The sequence below is a fragment of the Dasypus novemcinctus genome, assembly GCF_030445035.2.
Source record: "Dasypus novemcinctus isolate mDasNov1 chromosome Y unlocalized genomic scaffold, mDasNov1.1.hap2 SUPER_Y_unloc_1, whole genome shotgun sequence".
Classification (NCBI taxonomy): Eukaryota; Metazoa; Chordata; class Mammalia; order Cingulata; family Dasypodidae; genus Dasypus; species Dasypus novemcinctus.
In genome coordinates, this window is record NW_027261977.1 from 3,109,009 (window position 1) to 3,131,981 (window position 22,973).

The following is a 22,973-nucleotide window of genomic DNA, read 5'->3' on the forward strand; positions in this document are numbered from 1 at the left end:
GTGTATCAAACTGACAGCAGAACATGTTTTTGTTGCAAACTTGGCCTTAGGAAGTGCTTTAGAGCTTCTTGGTCCAACCACTGAGCAGGTCATTGCCATTGTTGTATAAAGTCCACTTTCATCATACATCACAATCCAATGAGGAATGGCTCAGTGTTGTTCCATAGAATAAGGTAAGATGACAGTTCAAAATGACAACTTTTTAAAAATTTTGGTCAGTTCATGAGGCACCCACTTATAGAGCTTTTTCACCTTCACAATTTGCTTCAAATGCTCAGTGACCAAAGAATGGTCAATATTGAGTTCTTTGGCAACTTCTTGTGTAGCTGTAGGAGGATCAGTTTCTATGACTGTTCTGAATTGGTCATTGTCTACTTATGGAGGCTGACCACTATGCTCCTCATCTATATGAGTCTTGTCTCCTCTGCAAAACTTCTTGAGCCATCATTGCACTGTAAGTTCATTAGAAGTTCCTGGCCAAATGCATTGTTGATGTTGTTTTTGCTGGTTTATGACCTATTCTGAACTCAAATAAGAAAACTGCTCAAATTTGCTTTTTATCTAACATCATTTCCATAGTTTAAATAAATGGAAAATAAGGAAGTAGATTTGGCCCAACAGGTAATGTGTCTGCCTACCACACGGGAGGTCCAAGTTCAAACGCAGGGCCTTCTGACCCATGTGATCAGCTGACCCATGTGCAGTGTTGAAGTGTGCAAGGAGTGCCATGCCAAGCAGGGGTGTCCGCCACATAGGGGATCCCCACATGCCAGGGGAGCACTGCGGCGGCTTGCTCGGTCAGTAGAGGTGGGGTCTGGCTGCGGACGAGGGGTTGGTCCAGCTCTGGACGAGGGGTCGGTCCCGCTTGGGACGAGGGGTCGGTCCCACTTGGGACGAGGGGTCGGTCCGGCAGCAGACGAGGGATCGGTCTCACAAGGGGGTGCACGGTTCGGCTGACGGGGCCGCCTGGCGAAGCCGGCGACGAAGGGGTCGCCCGGAGAAGCCAGCAACGAAGTGGTCACCCGGAGAAGCAGGTGACGAACTGGGGACAAGGGAGGCCAGGCCCTTGTCGGGGGCTCTCAGGACTGGAGGGCGCACGGCAGAAGAACTACCGTGGAGACAAGGTAAACATGCAAGTCCACTTTATTGAGGGAGAGGCAACAGTTTTATAGGGGCTGGGGAAGGCTGATTGGTCGAAGCCATGCCCTGCTCATATTGGTTGCTGGAGAAAGGTCAGTGGGCGGTACTGGATGGGGGAGGGGTGGTGGTTAGGGATTGGCTGTCGCTGTTGCTGGGGGAAGGGGCAGGGTTTAGGGATTGGTGGCTGCTGTTGCTGGGGTGGAGGGCAGACTGGAGTTTCCCGCCCATGCCTGGCTGTTGCTGCTGTGGGGGGAAGGGAAAAGGGCAGACTGGATTTTTACGCCCACGCCTGGCTGTTGCTGCTGTCGGGGGAGGGGAAAAGGGCCGACTGGAATTTTCTGCCCTGTGCCTGCGCAGGGAGAAAGAAGAAGAAGGGTGCCGCCCCACAAGCATCGTGTGGCACCATCCGGGAGGAGGGGCGGCCGTGGAAGCATGGCTGCTGAGAAGGGGAGACCCGAGGGCACTCTGCGCCCATGCTGAGCTCCCTTCAGGGGTGGCGGTGAGTCCGACCAGCCACCCTATTATGGGGGCAGCAGCTTGGCCTGCCGCGGCTGCTCCCCCGCCAGGCCAGCAAACCACACTTCAGCCCGAGGGATAACCACATTTCCCCCTTCTTTTCAAATAAGGGCCAGGATGCCAGCAGCAACAAGTAGCCAAGGCCCAAGAGGCAGTAAGCAATGAGGGAAGCAGGGATGAAGAGGGAGGTGAGTATGACGGGGATATAAATGTACAATTTAGGGGGCGGAATCTTGCCGTTGCAAGCAAGGGTGGCCAATGTCCAATTCTTGTTGATCTCGGTGGCTATAAAATCCATCTATTGTTAAAAGTCCAGGATGACAGCGCGTTGCAGGTAGTTGATCTCTCCTTGGCAGCGAAGACATTGTAGGAGAGGATTACTTTTTCCTGCCAGAGGCTTACTGTCCAATTAAAAGGCTGATGGCTGGGGTTGGTGAGTGCAATGGGGAGTGTGAGGAAAAGAAGGGTGACGGTTTTGGACAAGAGGAGGCTTGGTGAAGTCATTATGGGAGGAAGATAAGGAGTAAAGCATAAAAGAGGATAATAAACAGAAAGGCGATGGAGAGTAGAATTCGTTAGCCAAGGTTCCAATCTTCTGGGGCGGTAGTGGCTAGACAGATGGTGGAAAATATTATCAAGAAAGCAAAGGTTATGAGGAAGAAATAAAGTATTAAAGGCTGTGGGGGAAGTGAGAAGATCATTTAGAGGATAGGGTTGAGAATGGAATGTTTAAGACAGAAGCTTTGTGGTTTGTAGGAGACTGCTTTATAAATGAAGGAGAATGAGGGCAGTAAATATAGTAACGATAGATAGGAAGATGACAGTGAGGAGGAGTCTTTGTTTAAGGTTCCAATCGTCCGGCGCAACAGTGGCTAGGCCGATAGCGAGGGGTGTTGCTAAATAGACAATGGCTGCAAAGACAAAATCATCTTCTGTTTCCTTAAGAATAACTTTTCTTTAAATACTTAGTAGCATGCACTATTAGAAACCGTTTCCTAAAAGCAAGTTGGCAGGGGAGCTTGGTTGCTGTTAATCTTTCCTGTTATAAAATTACCTTTTATTATTATTATCATCAATTCAGTTTTATATATATATATTTAAGAATGACCTTTTGGAATTAGCCATTTAATACCTTAATGTAAACTATTGAAGATAAATTTTATCTTTACAGAACACATTCCCTTACGTAAAGTTATCACAATACCTTTTACACTTGCCGCATGCAAATTAAGTTTCAAGAGTTTATGAAAAATTAGCCATCCTTCTTTAGGACAAAATACGTCTTTTTGCAAAACTTATTACATTTCCGTTAGCATTTTTACAAACTTTTAACCTTTTTAATATTCATATAAGTTTTACATTCTTTATATTATCCTGTGAAGAAAAATGTTATTCATTTTGATCTAGGCAAGAACAACTTTTTATGAAGACGTACAGTTAATTTTGTTAATTAAGACTTACAATTTTTTTTAATTGTAGATATCTTATTAACATTTAAACTTATGTATTAATATAATAAACTTAAGTATTAATATAAGCGCTTATTTAATTTTTGGCCATTTGAATAGAGCTCTTTTAAAGATTTCTAGTAATTTATATTTACCATCCGGAGGTATCACAATATATGTTGACATTGAACGAACAGACAGACAAACACAGAACAATTACAACACATTAACAGAAATATATAATTTATTTACAGTTGACTCATAACTCTTACTTTCTTGGTATAGCTGCTTTTAAATCCTTTTTTATATAGCATATCATAGATTATACCCTTCAAGATTTCTTCTGGACTTCATGTTGCCTGTAATAAGCCAGGAGGGAATCTTTTACCTTCCTGCTCCACAGCAGAAGTGACCCTATCTATAAGGTGAGTATAGGTGTCCGGGTCCCAAAGCTGACACGTGGTAAGCCACGGATTAAAGGGGAGAAGAAGGTCTCAATATACTTGAAGCTGTTTGAAAGAGATCTTACACCGGTGAGTGTCTAGGAGACCGGAGAGGACTTGTGGGGCTTGCTTAGCAGATAGGATGTTACCCATTGCTAATGGCCTTTTGGAGCCGATAAGAAAAGGGGCCCTTACCTTGAGAGCGCGGCGATGGGAGCCGAGGTGCGCGGTGAGACGAGGGGTCAGAGCCGATGGGACTCCGATGGTGGTCGCGGGCCAAGAGAAGGCCCTGACGAGGGGAGGGCGGAACAACGAGCAGTGGAGGAAGGCAAAGGGGAGCAAGCATGGAGGGGAGGAGGCAGAGGTGAAGGCAGGGGTGGGGGTGCTCAGGCACGCGCTCCTGAGTATTTTATTGGCACCTCTTAATCATAGCGGGTCAGTATAAGCCCCCGACATGGAAGGAGAAAGCCATCCAGCGATTCTCCCAGACCGCCATGGATCATATGAGGTCACCAAGGTTCAGGAGCAGCAATGCAGAGTGAAAAGATAGGGGTGAGAAGAGAGGAGGGCGTAGGGCTGTGGTAGGGTTGCTTCAGACGTGCAAGCGCGTGCTCCCGAGAAATCCAAGGCTCCTCTTAATCATAGCGGGTCGGTATAAGCCCCCGACATGGAAGGAGAAAGCCATCCAGCAATTCTCCCAGACCGCCGTGGATCATATGAGGTAGCCAAGGCTCAGGTAGCAGCAATGTTGCACGAGAGAAGCCCCACGGTGAGAAGAAAGGAGGGGGGGCCTCCAGGTTATGGAGTGAGGCTGTGGTGGGGTTGCCTTGCCCCATGTTGGGCGCCAGCTGCGGCGGCTTGCTCAGTCGGTAGAGGTGGGGTCTGGCTGTGGACGAGGGGTCGGTCCAGCTCTGGACGAGGCGTCGGTCACGCTTGGGAAGAGGGGTCGGTCCCACTTGGGACGAGGGGTCAGTCCGGCAGCAGACGAGGGATCAGTCTCACAAGGGGTTGCGCGGTTCGGCTGACAGGGTCGCCCCGCGAAGCCGGCGACGAAGGGGTCGCCTGGAGAAGCAGGCGACGAACTGGGGACAAGGGAGGCCAGGCCCTTGTCGGGGGCTCTCAGGACTGGAGGGCGCACGGCAGAAGAACTACCGCGGAGACAAGGTAAACATGCAAGTCCACTTTATTGAGGGAGAGGCAACAGTTTTATAGGGGCTGGGGAAGGCTGATTGGTCGAAGTCATGCCCTGCTCTGATTGGTTGCTGGAGAAAGGTCAGTGGGCGGTACTGGATGGGGGAGGGGTGGTGGTTAGGGATTGGCTGTCGCTGTTGCTGGGGGAAGGGGCAGGGTTTAGGGATTGGTGGCTGCTGTTGCTGGGGTGGAGGGCAGACTGGAGTTTCCCGCCCATGCCTGGCTGTTGCTGCTGTGGGGGGAAGGGAAAAGGGCAGACTGGATTTTTACGCCCACGCCTGGCTGTTGCTGCTGTCGGGGGAGGGGAAAAGGGCCGACTGGAATTTTCTGCCCTGTGCCTGCGCAGGGAGAAAGAAGAAGAAGGGTGCCGCCCCACAAGCATCGTGTGGTGCCATCCGGGAGGAGGGGCAGCCATGGAAGCATGGCTGCTGAGAAGGGGAGACCCGAGGGCACTCTGCACCCATGCCGAGCTCCCTTCAGGGGTGGCGGTGAGTCCGACCAGCCACCCCATTATGGGGGCAGCGGCTTGGCCTGCCGCGGCTGCTCCCCCGCCAGGCCAGCAAACCACACTTCAGCCCGACGGGTGACCACAGAGCACTCCGTAAGGAGAGCCATCCAGCATGAAGAAAGTGCAGCCTGCCCAGGAATGGCATCGTGCACACACTGAAAGCTGATGCAGCAAGATGACACAACAAAAAGAGACACAGATTCTGGGTGCCACATACAAGAATACAACGGGACACAGAAGAAATACAGCGAATGGACACAGAGCAGACAACTGGAGGGGTGGGGAAGGGAAGAGAAATTTAAAAATATATAAAATAATATAAGCTAAATATAAAACAAACAGTAAGGAATAAGTTCTTAGCAAAAATTAAAGTGAGAAATGCACATTAAAAAGATGTATGTAACATAACCACATTTATTTAGAATGTATGCCAATATCAAACAGCAAACTTAAACAATGGAAACAGCAATTTCTTTTTCTCAAACCTAATACTGCAAGGTTACAGTGCTCAAAACTGAATGTTATTGGCACAAGGATAGACTTACTGATCAATAGAACTGACCTCAGAGTTCTGCTATAGATACTACATATACATTCAACTGATATTTGACAAGGCCATCAAACCCACTCAAATGGGAGAGAATGGCTTCTTCAACAAAGGATGCTTGTAGAACTGCATATCCATATCCAAAAGATTGAGTGAGGGGCACCATCAGACACCTTATACAAAAAGTGATGGAAGAAGCATGGGAGGAGGTTCACCTGGGATGTGCCTATCAGTCATATAAATGTGTTCAAGCGTTTATGGGGCATTGTCCTGGTGGGTGGAGATCTACACGATAACTGAAAGAATATCCAATTCCCATCCAGGGGAGTTCTGCCACAATTTCTAATGGGATAACAAAAATTCTGAGTACAGTGGCAGGGACTGGTGAAGGAGGAAGGACCATTGCCAGGCCCATGATATTGATGACTGTACTTATGAACCATTCCTTTTTTTTTTTCTTTTTCCAGAAATGTGTTGGCTATTTGTCCCAAGAGTTTTTTTCTTTTTCTTTTCTAAAATATATCTAGATCACAAAAAATGTTACATTAAAAAAATTATAGTTTCCCATATACCATCCCCCCATCCCCCCTTTCCTCCCACACCAAAAACCTCTTTCATCACTGTGGCACATTCATTGTATTTGGTGAATATATTTTGGAACACTGCTCCATCAGATGGATTACAGTTTATAAAGTAGTTGACACTCTCCCCCAGTACATTCAGTGGCTATGAAAGGATATATCATGTCCAGCATCTGTCCCTACAAAACCATTCAGGACAACTCCAAGTCCTGAAAATGCCCCCACATCATGTCTCTTCTTCCCTCTCCCTAGCTTCAGTAACCCCTGTGGCCACTGTCTCCACATCAATGCTACAATTTCTTCCATTACTAATCACAATAGTTCATAGTAGAATATCAGTAAGTCCACTCTAAATCATACTCTATTCCTCCATCCTGTGGATCCTGGGATGGTGATGTCCACTCCACCTCTATACCAGGAGGGGGCTTAGATCCCATATGGCTTATGGATGCAATTCTCCTGCTTGTAGTTGTAGGCACTCTCTGTTCCATTGTATGGTGGTTAACCATCTTCACTTCCCTGTTGGCTGACCTGGGTAAACCAATGAATAAGAGAGTACATGTTACAATTCTGTTGAGACTCAGGGTCCAGCTGGCACATGGTCAATCCAGAGATTCAGATCTTCTGAGTATATACCAACCTCAGCACCAATGGCAGGATCAATAAAAGTGACAGAATTCTTCACCCCTGCAGGTGATTGTGAACCTTTTCCTTAGAAATTGAAACTTAGCCTAGTATTGTATGTTGCCTAAGAGATACCTCCTGAGAGCCTTCTTGTTGCTCAAATGTGGCCTCCCTCAAAGCCAATCATAGCATATTACCTTTCCCCTCTGATGTGGAACTTGGCTCCTGAGGATGAGCCTCCATGGCACCAAAGGTTACTACCAAGCACCAAGTAGCAAAGCACCTGGAAAAACACCTTTGCCAAAAGTGTAGAAGTGTAAACATAAATGAGTTTATATGGCTAAGAGACTTCTAAGTGAGTGGGGATGACATTATGAAGGTTTAATTTATATATGTCTCCACAGGATCTTGTTGACTTCTATAGTAAATAGTGCCTCAAATAGTGGGGTTCATGAAGGTTCTACAGACATCCATACCCTGGATGTTCAAGCTGACAGCTCAAGAGTTTGGTGCCGTGCCAGTAGGCCCTACTTTGGAATTTATGCTCCCCAGTGTGACAGAGATGGACTCAGTAGTGGTTTTCCTACATCTGTCTCTCCTACCCCTTATATTTGAACTATAGTTGATAATAGAGCTGATAGGTTTATGTTCAAGAAACTTAATTTTTTTGGCTTTCCATGGACCCATCAGGCCCTGAATCTCAATAGAGTTACACCTCCTACTCTCCAGTTCATTAGACTCACCCAGGACAACTAACAAGGACATGATGATGGACAATGGCCATCCCAAGCAATAGAGAGAATCTACAACTGCAAGCAAGATAGACCTGTCTATCTGCCCCATGGGATATAAGACTCCTCTCAATTAGAGGCAGAGTGGGCATCGCCATCCCAGAATCCTTAGGATTGGGGAATGAATGATAGACTAGGGCAGAGTTACTGTTATTGTACTATAAAATTATTGTGAACTTTTATCATTGATGTAAAGGCAGTGGCCACTGGAGGTTCTGAGGGGAAGAAGAAGGAAAAAGAGATGTAATATGGAGCCATTTTGGGGACCTTGGAATTGTCATGACTTTGCAATGACAGGTACAGGTCATTATGTATCTTGTCATAACTTAAAAACTTGTGTGAAAGTTTAAAACTGTAATGTAAAATATAAGCTACACTTAGTGGCAATGCTGCATTTCATCAATTGTAACAAATATTCCACACTAAAGAAGGATGTTGCTAATGTGGGAATGTGTGGGAGGGATAGGGAGTTAGGAATATGGGAATCCTTTAAATTTTTAATGTATCAGAGCAGAAATAAATGAAATAGAGAACAACAACAACAAAACAACAGAGAAAACACAACAAAATCAAAAACAGATTCTTTGAGATCCATAATATTGACAAACCCTCATCTAGACTAAAAATTTAAAAAAAGAGAGATGATAAAAATCAATAAAGTCAGAAGTGAAGGGTTAGCGAGTTATGACTGAGCTGACAGAAAGATAAAAAGGATCCTAAGTGGATCTTAAGAGAAACTGCACTGCATGTCAACAAATTAGACAACCTACAGGCAGTGGACAAATTCACAGAACCATATGAACAATCTACAATGTTACAAGAAATACAAGAACTCAAAAAATCAATCACACTTAAAAGAGACAATTTCTCAAAATAGTTGCTGCTTTCATTATGTCAATCATTAAGAGCATTTTCCTTATTTCAATATTAAAAATAAAATAACTGAACAAATAAAAATACACAACTATGTTATTCTACTGAATACTACTGATTATACACTTTGGATGAATTGTAGGCTTTATTAATTTTAAACAATAAAAGTATTTGTTTTAAAAAAATCCCCTAGTAGAAACAAAAATTCTAGGGCCAAGTGTCTTCACAGGTGAATTGCACCAAGCATTCTGAAAAGAATTAATACCAATTCTATTTAACTCTTCCAAAAAACTTAACAGGAAGAAAAAATTAGTAAACATTTTACGAGAACAACATCACCTAATACCAGAGTCACATAAAGAAACTACAAGAAATAAAATGACAGATTCATCTCTCTAATAAAGATAGGTGCAAAAATTCTCAAGAAAATACTTGCAAATAGTATCCAAAAGCATATCAAAAGAATTATATATAATTCTTAAATCCAACTAGGATTTATTCCTGGTATGCAAAAATGATTCTATGTAAGTAAATCAATTAATAATGTACATCACGCTAACAAATTGAAGAAAAACCACACAATCATTTCAATCGATGTAGAAAAGGCATTTAGCAAAATCCACCATCCTTTCTTGAAAAGAACACTTCAAAAGATAGAAATAAAAGCAAATTTCCTCACTGTGATAAATGGCATGTGTGAAAATCCCACAGCCAACATTGTTCAAGCGAAAATGTTAAAAGCTTTCCACTGTCACCATTATTATTCCACATTGTACTACAAGTTCTAGCTAGAGCAGTTAGACAAGAAAAAAATAATGAAAATATTCAAAATGAGGAAGTAAAACCCTCACTATTCACAGATGTCAGGTTTCTATATTTAGAAAATTCTGAAATGACTATGAGTTCAAGTAAGTGGCAGAATACAAGATTAACACGTAAAAATCAATGTTTCGGTAGACTAGTACTTAACAATCTAAGGAGTAAAAAAAGGAAAAGAATTCATTTAAAATCATAACAAAGAGACTCAAATACTTAAGAGGCAATTTATCCAATGATGTATGTACAGGGCCTATGTTCAGAAAGCTACAAAAAAATGCTAAAAGAAATCAATGAAGGCCTAAATAAATGGAAAGACATTCAATGTTCATGCACGATGTGATGATGTCAATCCTACCCAAACTCATGTGAAGATTCAATGTGTAGCAGTTTGTTATTCTTTATGAATTCCAAATATAGCTACTGAATTAGGTTTTTGAGATGATCTGCTCCTCTAGATATATCAGAATGGACTGAATTCAGAGGTTTCACTCTTACATGATTTACTAATGATTAAGTGAATGTACTACACTAATAATGAGTATTGTTAAAATGTGGGAGATGTGGGAAGCCAGGCATGTGGGAATCCTCTCTATTTTTTATGTGCATTTATGTAATCTAAGTATCTTTAAAAAAAAAAAAAAGCATGGATGCAGAAAAAAAAAATGATTGAGGCTTTGATTGGGCCATGTGACTACGAAGTCGAGTCCCTGCCCCTGGGAAGAGAACACAGGAAGCCTGAAACCTTGCAGAAGTCAGAACCCACTGTGCTCCAATAAGTGGCAACAGACTTTGGTGAGGGAACTAACTTATTCTTCATTATGGCCTTGTAACTGAAAGCTTCTATCTCAAATAAGTATCCTTTATAAAAATCAACAGATTTATTTTATTTTGTATCAGTACTCCTTTGGCTGACTAATGCAACACCAATCAAAATTTCAACAGTTTACTTTATGAAATTAGAAATACAAAAGGCAATTATCAAATTTATTTTGAAGGGTAAGTACATCCAAAATAGTCAAAAACAGCCTAAAAAGAAGAGCAGTGTAAGATATCTTTAACCTAAAACATATTACAAAGTGACAATGGTCAAAACATCATGGTATTGGTGTAAAGATAGCAATAGTGATCAGTAGAATAGAACTGAGAATCCAGAAATGAAATCTCACCTCTATGGCCAACAGGTTTTGTCAAATTTACCAAGTCCATGTTACTGAAACAAAACCGTTTTTTCAACAGGTAGTGTTGGGAGATATCCAAAAGAATTGGTTTTCTCATTCTCATACAAGAATCAACTCAAAAGGGACCGAAGACCTAAGTATAAATGCCAAGAAAATAAACTACTAGACTAAAACTGATGTTGTGGTAGGTGGTAGTTTCTTGGACCTTACACCCAAATCATAAGCAATAAAAGAAAAAATAAATAAATGGCACTTCCTCAAAATTAAACACTTTTGAATCACAAAGGGCTTTGTTAAAAGGGTGAAAAGGCAGCAAACTCAGTGGGAGAGAATATCTGGAAATTACAAATCCAATAAGCATTTAATATCCATGATAAAGAGAACCTACAACTCAAAAATAAAAAGACGAGTAACTGAATTTTTTAATTGATCAAAAGACCTGAAAATATATTTGTTCAAAAAAGAAACAGGAATGCTGAAAAAACACACAAAAAATGTTCTACATCACTGGCAATTAGGAAAATGAAATCAAAGCTGTAATAAGATATAATTTCACTACCTATTAGAATGTCCTCTACTAAAGGGAGGGAAAACTACAAGTGCTGGAAAGGATGTGGAGAGATGGGAATGCTTATTCACTGCTGATGGGAATGTAGAATGATATAGCCTCTATAGAGGACTGTTTGGCAGTTTTTAAGGAATTTGAATGTAGATTTGCTATGTAAGCCAGAAATAGCACTATGAAGTATTAATATATACTCAGAAGAACTGAGAGCAGTGGGATGTGCAGACACCTGCACGTCAATGGTCCTAATGGCGTTATTCACAGTTGCCAAAAGAAGCAAACAATCTCAGTGTCCATCAACTGACAAATAATAGAGAAACTGTGGTGTACACATACAACAGAGTATTATTCAGTTGTAAGAATTATAAAGCATTTGACAACGTGGATGAAACTGGAGGACATTATGTTCAGTTATATAAGCCAGACACAAAAAATCAAATACTGTATGATTGCACTGTTACAGACTAAGTATATAATGAAAAATCATGGAGTATGTTAGAATATAGAAATTAGAATGAGATGAGAATGGAAAGTGAGGACTAATCTGTACAGAATTGGTAAAGAGGCTGTAGATATTTATAATGAATAGAAATGGTAAGAGCACATCATAAAGTTCATTAACTAGCGAGGCTAATATAGAGGCTTAACAGTGTTCAAAAGGAGAGAATACAGTTATTTATATATTTGGAAGGAAAGTCAAAAATGCGGAACATGGGTCTGTATAGTATGGTGAAACCACATGTGAATAATGAATATGGGTAATACAGCATATATGACTATGTTTTCTTGAAACTGAACAAATAAGTGGTCAGAAGATGTAAATATCAAGCAAAAACATAGCCAAAGGAATTATGGACAGTAGTGTATAATAATATATTAATAATCTGAGATTAAGGGTAATCAAAAAAGGAAATAAACTAAGTGAAAGAAACTAGACAAAAACGCACTACATATTGTTTTACTTCACCTATATAAAATGTAACTACAAATAGATTATAGAGATGGAAACAGAATAGCAGCTATATGGCAAGGGAAGGTTAGAGAGACTGAGGGATGATAATTAAGGGGTAGAGTTTGGTTTTTGTTTATTGTTATTACTGAAACAATGAAATTGCTCTATTCCAATAGTAGTAATAATAAATGAAGTGATGAATGCACACCTATGTGATCATACCAAATATCAGAGACTGTATAGTTTGGATGCACAGCTATGCTTTATTAACATATATCAATAAAACAGATTTTTCAAAAAATAAGAAGAAAATCTTCAGGGGTTGGAATGGTACTTCCCCTATCCTCCTCCTCACACTGGCGGGCAACAGTCCACATTCACCTACAGCTTCCTGGTTCCATATTCTGCAGGGAGGAGAGCTGTCAGTGGCAGCCGGAAGGACAGATCTATCACACTCACCCCTGTATTGCTGATCTGAAAATTCATTCTGACATGTTCTTGTGTCTGGAAGGGCAGTGAGACATCAAAAAGACAACCAAACCACAAATGTGTGAAGCAAAATGTTAGTTGAGATATGGTACAGTGTCCCAGAACTGAAGGAATGAATACTTACTTCCTAAGGACAATCTGGAATATTCTAAGTGTCTGTGTAAATGCAGTTATTGGTAATACTATGAGCTTCTGGCTAGGGCAAGATAAACTGCATAGAAAATAACTTAGAACACCCATATGCTTTCACCTTGGGTAGTTCTTTAGGTTCTATATAAGGCTACTTAAATGCTGAAGGAAAAAAAGAAGAAGAGCGAATCTGCAAGTTTCCTTTTCTGTTGTGTTTTTGTTGATTTCTGGCACTCAGAGAAGTCTCTTTAACAATTATAGCTGAAGACAAGATTAAGGAACAAACTATAATGAACAAATAGATAGGAAAGACTTAATAAGAAACATACACAGAAACAGAAAACAATGCCCACTGAAAGTTACAAACTAAAATGATATCCTTAAGATGAAATTTTGGAAAAAACACATTTTTAAATTTTTAAATTTAAATTAAAGAATTTGTGTTTTTACAAAATCCATGCATACACTTTAGGACTCTCATATACTAATGTATTACAATTGCAGTCATGTAAATTTGTAAATATTGGTGAAAGCACATTTCTATAACTGCACTGTTAATGACAGTTCATTGTTTATAACAGACTTCACAATTTGTACCATGCAATTCCATAGATTTTTAAATTTTTATTTTAGTAATATACAGAATATCAAAAATTTCCCCTATTAACCATGTTTAAATATATAATTCAGTGCCATTAATTATATTACACTTTTATATTTTTATTTATTTTTTCTGCTTCCCTTTCCTTTGTTCTTTTTCCCAAATTCTACTCAATTTATTCATTTTTTAAAAAATATTACATTAAAAAAATATGAGGTCCCCATTCACCCCCACCGCCCCCACCCCACCACTCCCCCCACAGTAACACTCTCCCCCATCATCATGACACATGCATTGCATCTGGTGAGTACATCTCTGGGCATCACTACATCCCATGTCCCGTGTTCCACACCGTAGCCCACACTCTCCCACGTTCCATCCAGTGGGCCATAGGAGGACATACAATGTCCAGCATACATTACACTTTTATCAACACAATTTATTACCAAAACATTTCCATCTTTCCAAATACAAAATCAGGATAATTTAAGGCTTAATTAATGTCTCCATGTCTACATCCAGTCCACTGGTATTGATTCTGCCTTTATGAGTTTGTTATGTTTAATTCATTCAGTGTAATAATATAGTATTTTACTCTTTGTGTTCAACATCTTCAGTGTTGCCTGTATCACAATTTCACTCCTTTTTATGAGTACCTAATATTCCATTATGTGTACCTACCTTATTTTCTTTATTTCTTCGTTGGCTGATGGCCCAAAATTTTAAAAATTGCTCCAACTTTGGCAATTGTGAACAGTATTACCATCAAGATTGTTGTACAAATATGTGTTTGAATGATTTTTTATTTTTAGGTCTCTACCTAGAAATTGGATCACTGAATGTGGTAGTTTGAAGTTGTTTTTACCCTAGAAAAACGTTCTTAAATTTAAGCCATTCCTGGACCCATGTAAAGGAGGACATTTAAAATGAGGCTATTTCAGTTAAGTGAGATACATTTCATTCAGAATAGGTTTTAATCCTACTGGTAAAGCCTTTTTAAAGGGAATAAATACTGAGAAAGAAGAAAAGTCATAGAAACACTCTCTAACACTTTAAATTTTCAGTTTTTAAAATATAAATTTTAGCCATTCTAATGGTTAGAAAGTGGTTTCTCATTGTTGTTTTGTGTTAAATTGTAAATTGCTTCAGGGGAACTGACATCTTAATAATATTTAGTATTCCAATTCATAAATATGGAATGTTATTACATTTACATAGGTACTTCCTGATATCTCCTAGAAATATTTTGAAGTTCTCTGGGTATAAATCCTGTACAACTCTAGAATGCAACAATAAGCAGACAACAGCCTAATTAAACAATGTGAGAAGGATTTGAATACACATTTTTGCACTGATTTTCAAATGACCAACAAGCATATAAAAAGATGATCAAAATCATAAGCCTCTAGGAAAAGGAAAATCAAAACCACAATGAGACACCAGTGCACACCTACTAGAATGGTTATTTTTTTATTTAACAATAATAGAAAATTAAAAGCAAGGATATGAAGAAATAAGAACCCCTGTACATCATTAGTGGGAATGTAAAATAGTGTAGATCTTGTGGAAATCAATGTGGTATTTCCTTACAAAGTAAAATATGATAGCAGTATATAATGCAATTTATTTCTACATATATATCCCAGAGACCTCAAAAGAGGGACTTAAAAGGATATTTTGGGAAACAATGTGGTTCAACTAATTGGGCTCCTGTCTAAAATATAGGAGGTCCAGTGTTTGAGGCCCAGGACCTCCTGATGAGGGCAGGCTGGCTCACACAGTGAAATGTTCCACATGGAGTGCCAGCCCATGCAGGAATGCTGGCAGACGCCGAGAACTGGTGCAGCAAGATGGTGCAACAAGAGACACAGAGGAGAGAAAATAAGAAGACGCAGCAGAACACGGAGCTGAGGTGGTGCAAGAGATTAATTGCCTCTTTCTTACTCTGGAAGGTCCCTGGATTGGTTCCTAGAATTGCCTAATGAGAACACAAGCAGACACGAAAGAATACAGTGTGAATGGATCAGAGAGCAGACAACAGGGGGAATGGAACGGGGCAGGAAGGGAGGAAATAAATAAAAATAAGTCTTTAAAAAAAGAGAATATTTGCATACCATTGGTCATAGCAATAGGAAGTTACTGAAAATGTCTACAGTGATTTTATCCTTTATATGTGGCCATTTCCAACTAAAAACCTACCACTGCAGTGATTACTCCAGACAGGTCTTACATTTGTATGTGGACATTTCTATTGATGGGATAACCACTCCACCTTCCTCTGGTTGATATCCATACGAAAAATGATGTAACTGATTTTTAGTATTCCCCTCTCCTGGATATCTTGAACTCTGGTAATGGTTTTAACTTGGTGATTCACACCTACCCCCATTTTTTTCAGCCCTTAATGTTTATTTATGAAAGAACGTGTGCAGTGCAAACTCCACCCCAATTACTCATTAGCATCCTGATGTTATAAAATAGCTGAACTTCCGCATATCTGGAGACAGTTTTGGGCCATGAGGTTACTGTGCTTCATTGCTTGTGTAATTAAATGAACACTTTCTCTCAGAAAGCTAGTGTCTCAGGAACTGGATTTAAAGATACATCAGGAGAAAATAATCCACTTTTGACAGGTATCACTTTATACTCTTTGTAGGAAGCCACTTTGGATTGGATTTCCATAGAATCTTTAAAAGTTTAACATATATATACCACTCAAAGCAGCAAATCCATTCACAGTTTTCTACTCCTATACAGAGAAATAAAACCCACCACAAGCTGCTGGCGCAACAATATGACATAACAGAATGGAGACAAGCAGATAGAGAAAAAACACAGCAAATGGACACAAAGAAGAGACAGCAAAAGAAAAGGAACAAGCTGCAAGGGGGATTAAATAAACAAACAAATAAATCTTTAAAATAAAAAGAAAGGAACCCACAGGATCACACAAAGGATGAATAATAAAAAGAAAGACTTTCACAGGATGCTTACAGTAGCATAACATAAAAACTCCCAACAAAAAAAAGAAAAAAAATTTCAAAAATTCTAATCTATTATGTGGTTAAAGAAAATGTTGCTATATATATATGAGAATATTACTCAGCTATAAAAAACATTTATTATTATATGCTACAATAAAGTTTACCATCAAAAACATGTTAAGTAGAAGAATCTAGGTATAAAAGACTACATGTTTTATCATACCATTTATATGGACTTCCTTGAAAAGGAATGGCAGACTAGTGTTGCCTTGGCTAGGGATATTGGTAAAATGGACTGTGAACAGAAACAAGGAAACATTACGGGATAGGAAAATATCCTAAAATTAGTTTGTTGATTGATATCCAACTGTATTCAATGCCAAAATATTACATTAGTCACTGAAAATGAGTAAATTTAATAGTTTGGAAATTATCCTTAATAAACTAAGTAAGAAACAAACGGGTCATGCCATTCATCAAGTCAAAGCACTCCTAGAGTTTTCCTTTCTTAAGAGTAAAATCAAATATCTGTATAGTGACTCACATGGCTAAATAAATCCTATGTATCACATTACTACCCAAACCTTCAGTTTTCTCAATTGACTCTTGGTTTACACTATTTAGTTAAGCAGCTTTCTTGTTTCTCCTCAAATATGCAGGACATGTATCAGCTGAGAACTCACTGCTCGTTAGACCAGTAATACATCTTATCCCAATTATCTTCACTGTTTTTGAAGTATTTAATCAAATGTTATTACCTCAGTGAAGCCTTTCCTGATCTTGCTCTTTGTAATGATAACTCTCTAACATTCAGTGTACGGCACGCTGTACCTCTCTTCTCTGACCAATTTTTACTGTATTTCAAGAAATAAACTTAAGGTTATCAGATATGTATGGCAGGGGATAGATGAAAAGTTACCGCTAAGCATTAGTGGGGTTTTCTTTTGGGAGTAATGAAAATGCAAAACATTGACTGTGATAATGAATACACAACTCTGTGATTACACCATCCCACTCCTCCATAAAAATTAATAAAATTAATCTTTCTTTTAGTAAAAAAAAAATCTATGTAACAATACAAACACACTGAACCCTAGATTAAACCATGAACTATAGTTCATTTAATTATGAAAAAGTGCGTTCATCAATTGTAACAAATTTACCACAAAAATGCAAATTATCATTAAGAATAGGGTGGTATTTGGAAATCCTATATTTTATGCATGATTTTTCATAATTTCTTGAATTGAAAAAAAATCTTAACTACTTTTTTATTAATGACCTTCAACAACACTGTTTAGAAAGTGTTCCAGCAAGAAGCCACATATTTCCTCTATGGTTGATTAATAAAGTCTCTACATGTAATATGCTGGAATTTTAACCATTTGACTCTTCAATTCCACTCTGGGCCCTCACTATGGAAACAAACCCAAAACATACAGAAGAACAACTCCATAAATATGACACATCATAATGTAATATACAGAACTAAAAGGTTTAAAAACAAAGTAACAATGGAGTAAATATATATCTATATATCTGATAAATAGGACATTCATGAAATTCTAGATTCTAAACTAAATGCTCACATTTCATACTCTTAACTATACTACCCACATCTTTCCTTTCTCCTTCCAAATTCCCTCAGTTTTCTGAGACTAACATCATGGTCCCCTTAATTACTCAGCTTTCTCATACTTACACTTTTCCTTGTAATTCATGGTAATGGAAACTTCATTAGTTTTTCACCTATTAGAATGAATCCTTAACACTCAGCATGGTGTCTGATAAATAGGAAATGTGAAGATATAAATTTTCCAGATTATCTGAAATTTTATATAAGTATATTAATTTTATAATCCATAAACACATAGTAACACTTAAAATTCTCATAAAATTATGAATTTTTAAAAATAGATTTATAGATAAAATCAGCTCCTAATTTTTTTCTTTTTCCTTCCCTGTATGTTGGTACACATACCAATGAAGAAACCTTATATGAGAAACTAAAAAGAGAGCTAGGGTTGGTGTTACCTGAAAGGAATTAGGTAGTTGTTTTCTCTATGGCTCCTCTGTACTGCTGGTCAAGTTTGTGCAGTTATGAGGTAGATTGAGTTTCTCTGTAGATAAGGCACATTTCCATTATTTCCATTTCCTTTTATACAATTACTGCCTATCAAAATAATTTCTGAACTCCCTAGCATTTTGGATGTGCTGCAAGGAACACAGCCTGCAGGAAAAGGTCCATTGGACAAAGGCTGCCCAGGACAAGCAGGGCGAACTCCAGGGTGAGAGATGCTAGGCTCTCTGGTCACAGCAGCATGTGGCTGCTGGCCTGAGATAGAGTTTGTAGGCAGCAATGAGTCAGTTATTGGCCCACTAGGAATTCCAGTAGATTGTAAGTAAGCAACTCCTGTTTGCCTCATCTGCAAAAACAAAAAAAGAAAACCTGCTTGTGTGACTTCAAAAATATGTAACCAATTTATTTCCAGTTGTATTTTACAGTTAATCACGCTATGCTAAAAAAATACAATTTAAAAAGAAGAAATTATGTCCATTTTAACTATGACATCTGAGTAGAGTGGAAACCTGTTTCACTTTATAATTAAAGAAAATACCATTAATTGACAGCATAGTAGCAAAAGAAATTATCTGAATATTAAAAATAATGTATCAGAAATGTATGTCTTTTTATCACTGTATAATGAGGGACTTCTAAATTCTATTCAGTTACACATATCTGCCAAATTCTTTAATCCAAACAAACCTTAGAATGTTTCCTCCTTCTTTTGTGATACTTAATTTGAAGTATATAAAAATTTTAACTACTGGCAATACATATCAAATATTACTTAAAACGTAACAACACAAGGTTTTTTGTATTAAGTTAATTTATGGCAATTTTCTCTAAAAAGCTCTTTTTCTGTTATTATTTTAAAATGCTTAGATTATAATTCTACTGAATGCTATCAGAAGATAAAAGGGATCATTAACATACAAGATAAATTTTAGAATATAAATGCTATACACACTTAGTGTGACTATCTTAAGACAAACTGACTTTCCAAATTCCCAGAATCAGTTTCTGTGCTGGATTTAAATTATCTCTATTCTCATGCACCTGTTCCAAATGTTAGAGAAGGAAAAAAGAGAATATTATCAAACTTAAATCTAATTAATATCATATTATAAAACAATCCCTTATTGATAAATTTGGAACCTATCTGGGCAAAGATAGTAATTTATGACCAATAATATTCTACCGCAAGTTGATGTCTTTTCTGAAGTCTGAAAAAGGTAGGAATAATATAAAACATTCACCAGCTAAACAAAGGTGCATCTGTATTAAGGAAGAATAAAATTCCAATCTTCACACAGAAAGCTATTTAAATGTTAAATGCTTAAGGTAGCATTGTTTACAAAATTGACAATGGAAATGATCTAGATGTCCTGTAACAGAATTCCCACCAAATAATGAATGTATTAATATAAAAATATGTCTGTATAATGTGTAGAATAATAAAAGCAAGAAAGCCTTACATAGACATGGAAAGATCTCAAAACTATATTCTTGAGAGAAAAACCAAGTTGCCATACTATGCACTCATATGGAACGTTACCTTCCATTTATATAAAAAAGGCAAAAAAGGAATATATAAGGATACAAAGTCATATATGTTTATTCACACATAAAATACGTCTGGAAAAAAATAAGAAACTATGTCTAGGTGTATTTCGCAAAGTGAAATATGTGGCTAGGGGAAGGAACTTTAAAGAGGATCTACCTTATATATCCTCTACTTTCTAACAGTTCTTAATAACATATGAATATATAACTTCTTCATGAAATACAAAGCACAACAAGTAAAATTTCTATGACACTGATAAATGGGGGTTCATTTTACTTATGTACACACGTATTTAGTTTACTGCCATTCAAATTTGAATAATTAATACTGAAAGAATTAAAGGGCCTCTACTGCTTTAACATAGAAAAAGAAAACTGTCAGAATAATATCCTTACTGGTAATTTCTGTGGTGTCAAGCACCACGAAGGAACTTGCTGCTGTCCTGGAGCATGTGAAAAAATATGACCAATATTCCAGTTATTAGAAATATTCTAAAGAAAAATTGATTAAAAAATTAAAGACTATTTGTCTAAATCCACATAATATAATAATGAGTAGTGGAAAATCAAATTACTATGAAGTAAGAATACATATATTTAATATTTACATGTGTGAAAGGGAGTTATTCTTTTAAACAATCAGTTAACATACATAATCAATTTGGAAAAGTTTACATTTAATATGTATTCATTCTATGAACTACCCAAAAAGGTTCAAACCTAAGCCATGACCAATGTACCTAAGGATACTGTCCATTAACTCCAACATTCACTTTATTTCACTACTATAAATGATAGTGGAAAGTATGTTAAGATTGTAAAATCAAAAACATAAATAATTATTTCATTAACTTATCCCACTACTTTCTTTATTTAATAGAATTTAAGATTCTGGGATAGCACCAAAATGGCAATAAAAATTATTGGAAATGTATATTACTGGCAGCCAAAGGAAATATATTTTTACATCAGGAAATTTCTATTTTAACTTTAAAATTCTGGAATAGAGTTATAAATGTTCTCTGAAACCATATATAATTTCAAAATTCTTGCTATTACTATGCCTTGTTCATTTCAACTACCAGAATATTTTCGGTGGCTAAAATGTGCAAGTCTCTGATGAAAGCACATAGAATAAAGCAGTAATTCACCTATCATGACTAGTAGTAGTGATAATGAACACTTTTGTATTGCTGTGACTTTAAGAGGAAAGTGTTTAATATTGTATATTACCTATAATATTTGGAAATGTTTGTAGATGTCATTATTTAAATTGAGGGAAGTGTTTTCCTATTCCGAATTTGCTGAATATCTTTTCACAAAGGCTATGAATTTTGGGAATGTTTTAGCTTTTAAAATGATGACATTTTAAATGTGTATTTTTGCCTTCCTTGGTTTTAATATTCTGAGGTTACAGCCATTCATTTTTGAATGTTGAACAAAGCTTCTATTCTTAACCTATTTTGTGATGATTTATTACTCTTCTCTTGGATGCAGTTTTTTCTAACTATATAAAGAATTTTTAAATCTTTTGTCTTAAGGAATTTAGTGCATAGTTGAATTTTATTGTAATATCTTTTTTGGCAACAAAATTACTCTGGCCTCATAAAACAAGTTAAGGAGTGAACTATTTTAAATTTTCTACCATAATTTTTATAAAGTTGGTATTTAAGATGGATGCTGGATGTTGTATGTCCACTGTGGCCCACTGGGTGGACTGGGGGAGAATGTGGACTACAATGTGGACCACTGTCCATGTGGTGCAGCGGTGCTCAAGAATGCATTCGCCAGGTGCAGTGGATGTACCACAATGATAGAAGAGGTTGTTGATGTGGGAGGGGTGGGGTGATTGTGAGTGCAGGGTGTATGGGGACCTCACATTTTTTTAATGTAACACTTAATAGAAAATGAAGGGAAAAAAGGGGGCCTTACAACTTTTTAGCATTCACTAGTATAATAATTTGATCCTAAATTTTTCTTTGTGGAAAAATCTGTGTTTCCACTCAAATTTGAATTATGAGATGTAAGGTTATTCAAATTTCCTGTTAATTCATATAACATTTCCATTATGTAAGTTTTGGCAGCATGTATTTTTCAAAGAATTTGATCATTTTTAAAAAGTGTTTTTTTTTAAACAAAAGCAATATTTTAAAAAATCAAAGAAAATTAATATATGTAAAAAGGCAGGCTTATAGCCTACAAAAAACAGAAAATTTGAAATCCAGCCTGTGATCAACCTGAACTTTATTTTTCTTAAAAGGCAACTGGTGTGATGAAAACACTTTATAGAAATATTAAACTGTAAAAAATGCATACAATAGTTTGAATTGAAAATAATTTTACTTATTGTGATTCCAGTGATGGTAGAAGTTATATCTTTGATGTGGAGACAGTGGTAACTGGACTTGCTGAAGGCAGGGAGAGGGAAAAAGAGGTGTAATATGGGGGCATTTTGGGGATGGACTTGGAGTTGTCCTCAGTGACATTGCAGGGACAGAAGTAGGACATTAAATAACCTGCCATAACTTACCGAGTGAACTGGGAATGAGTGCAAACCACAATGTAAAGTATACTCCATGCTGTGTAGCAATGCTCCAAAATGGTTTATAAAATGCAATGATTGAACCACACTAATGGAAGAGGTTGTTTATGTGGGAGGTGGGGAGGTAGGGAGTGGAGCATATGAGGATTTCCTATATTTTTTAATTCCCTATATTTTGTAACATTTTGTATACCAATGTATCTTTTAAAAGTAAGTAATAAACATATTTGAAACATAATTTTGGACAAATAGCTCACGTACTGAGCTTGAATTAAGACAGGAGTTTGGAATAATCAAGAATAAAAATAGAATAAAACAGGAGAAAGAATAAACCACATGAAAGATAAGAACTGTAAACTTACTAGGTATATGAAGTGGGAAAAAATTTCCACTTTTAGGCCTTGTTAAATAGAAAGATGGCAAT

General features: G+C 37.8%; 1 pseudogene; it reads right to left on the bottom strand.

Annotated features, from left to right (window-relative positions):
- Nucleotides 1–22,585, bottom strand: part of LOC139438576 (lysine-specific demethylase 6A-like) — a 32,847-nt pseudogene extending 10,262 nt beyond the window's left edge.
- Nucleotides 22,586–22,973: the final 388 nt, after the last annotated feature.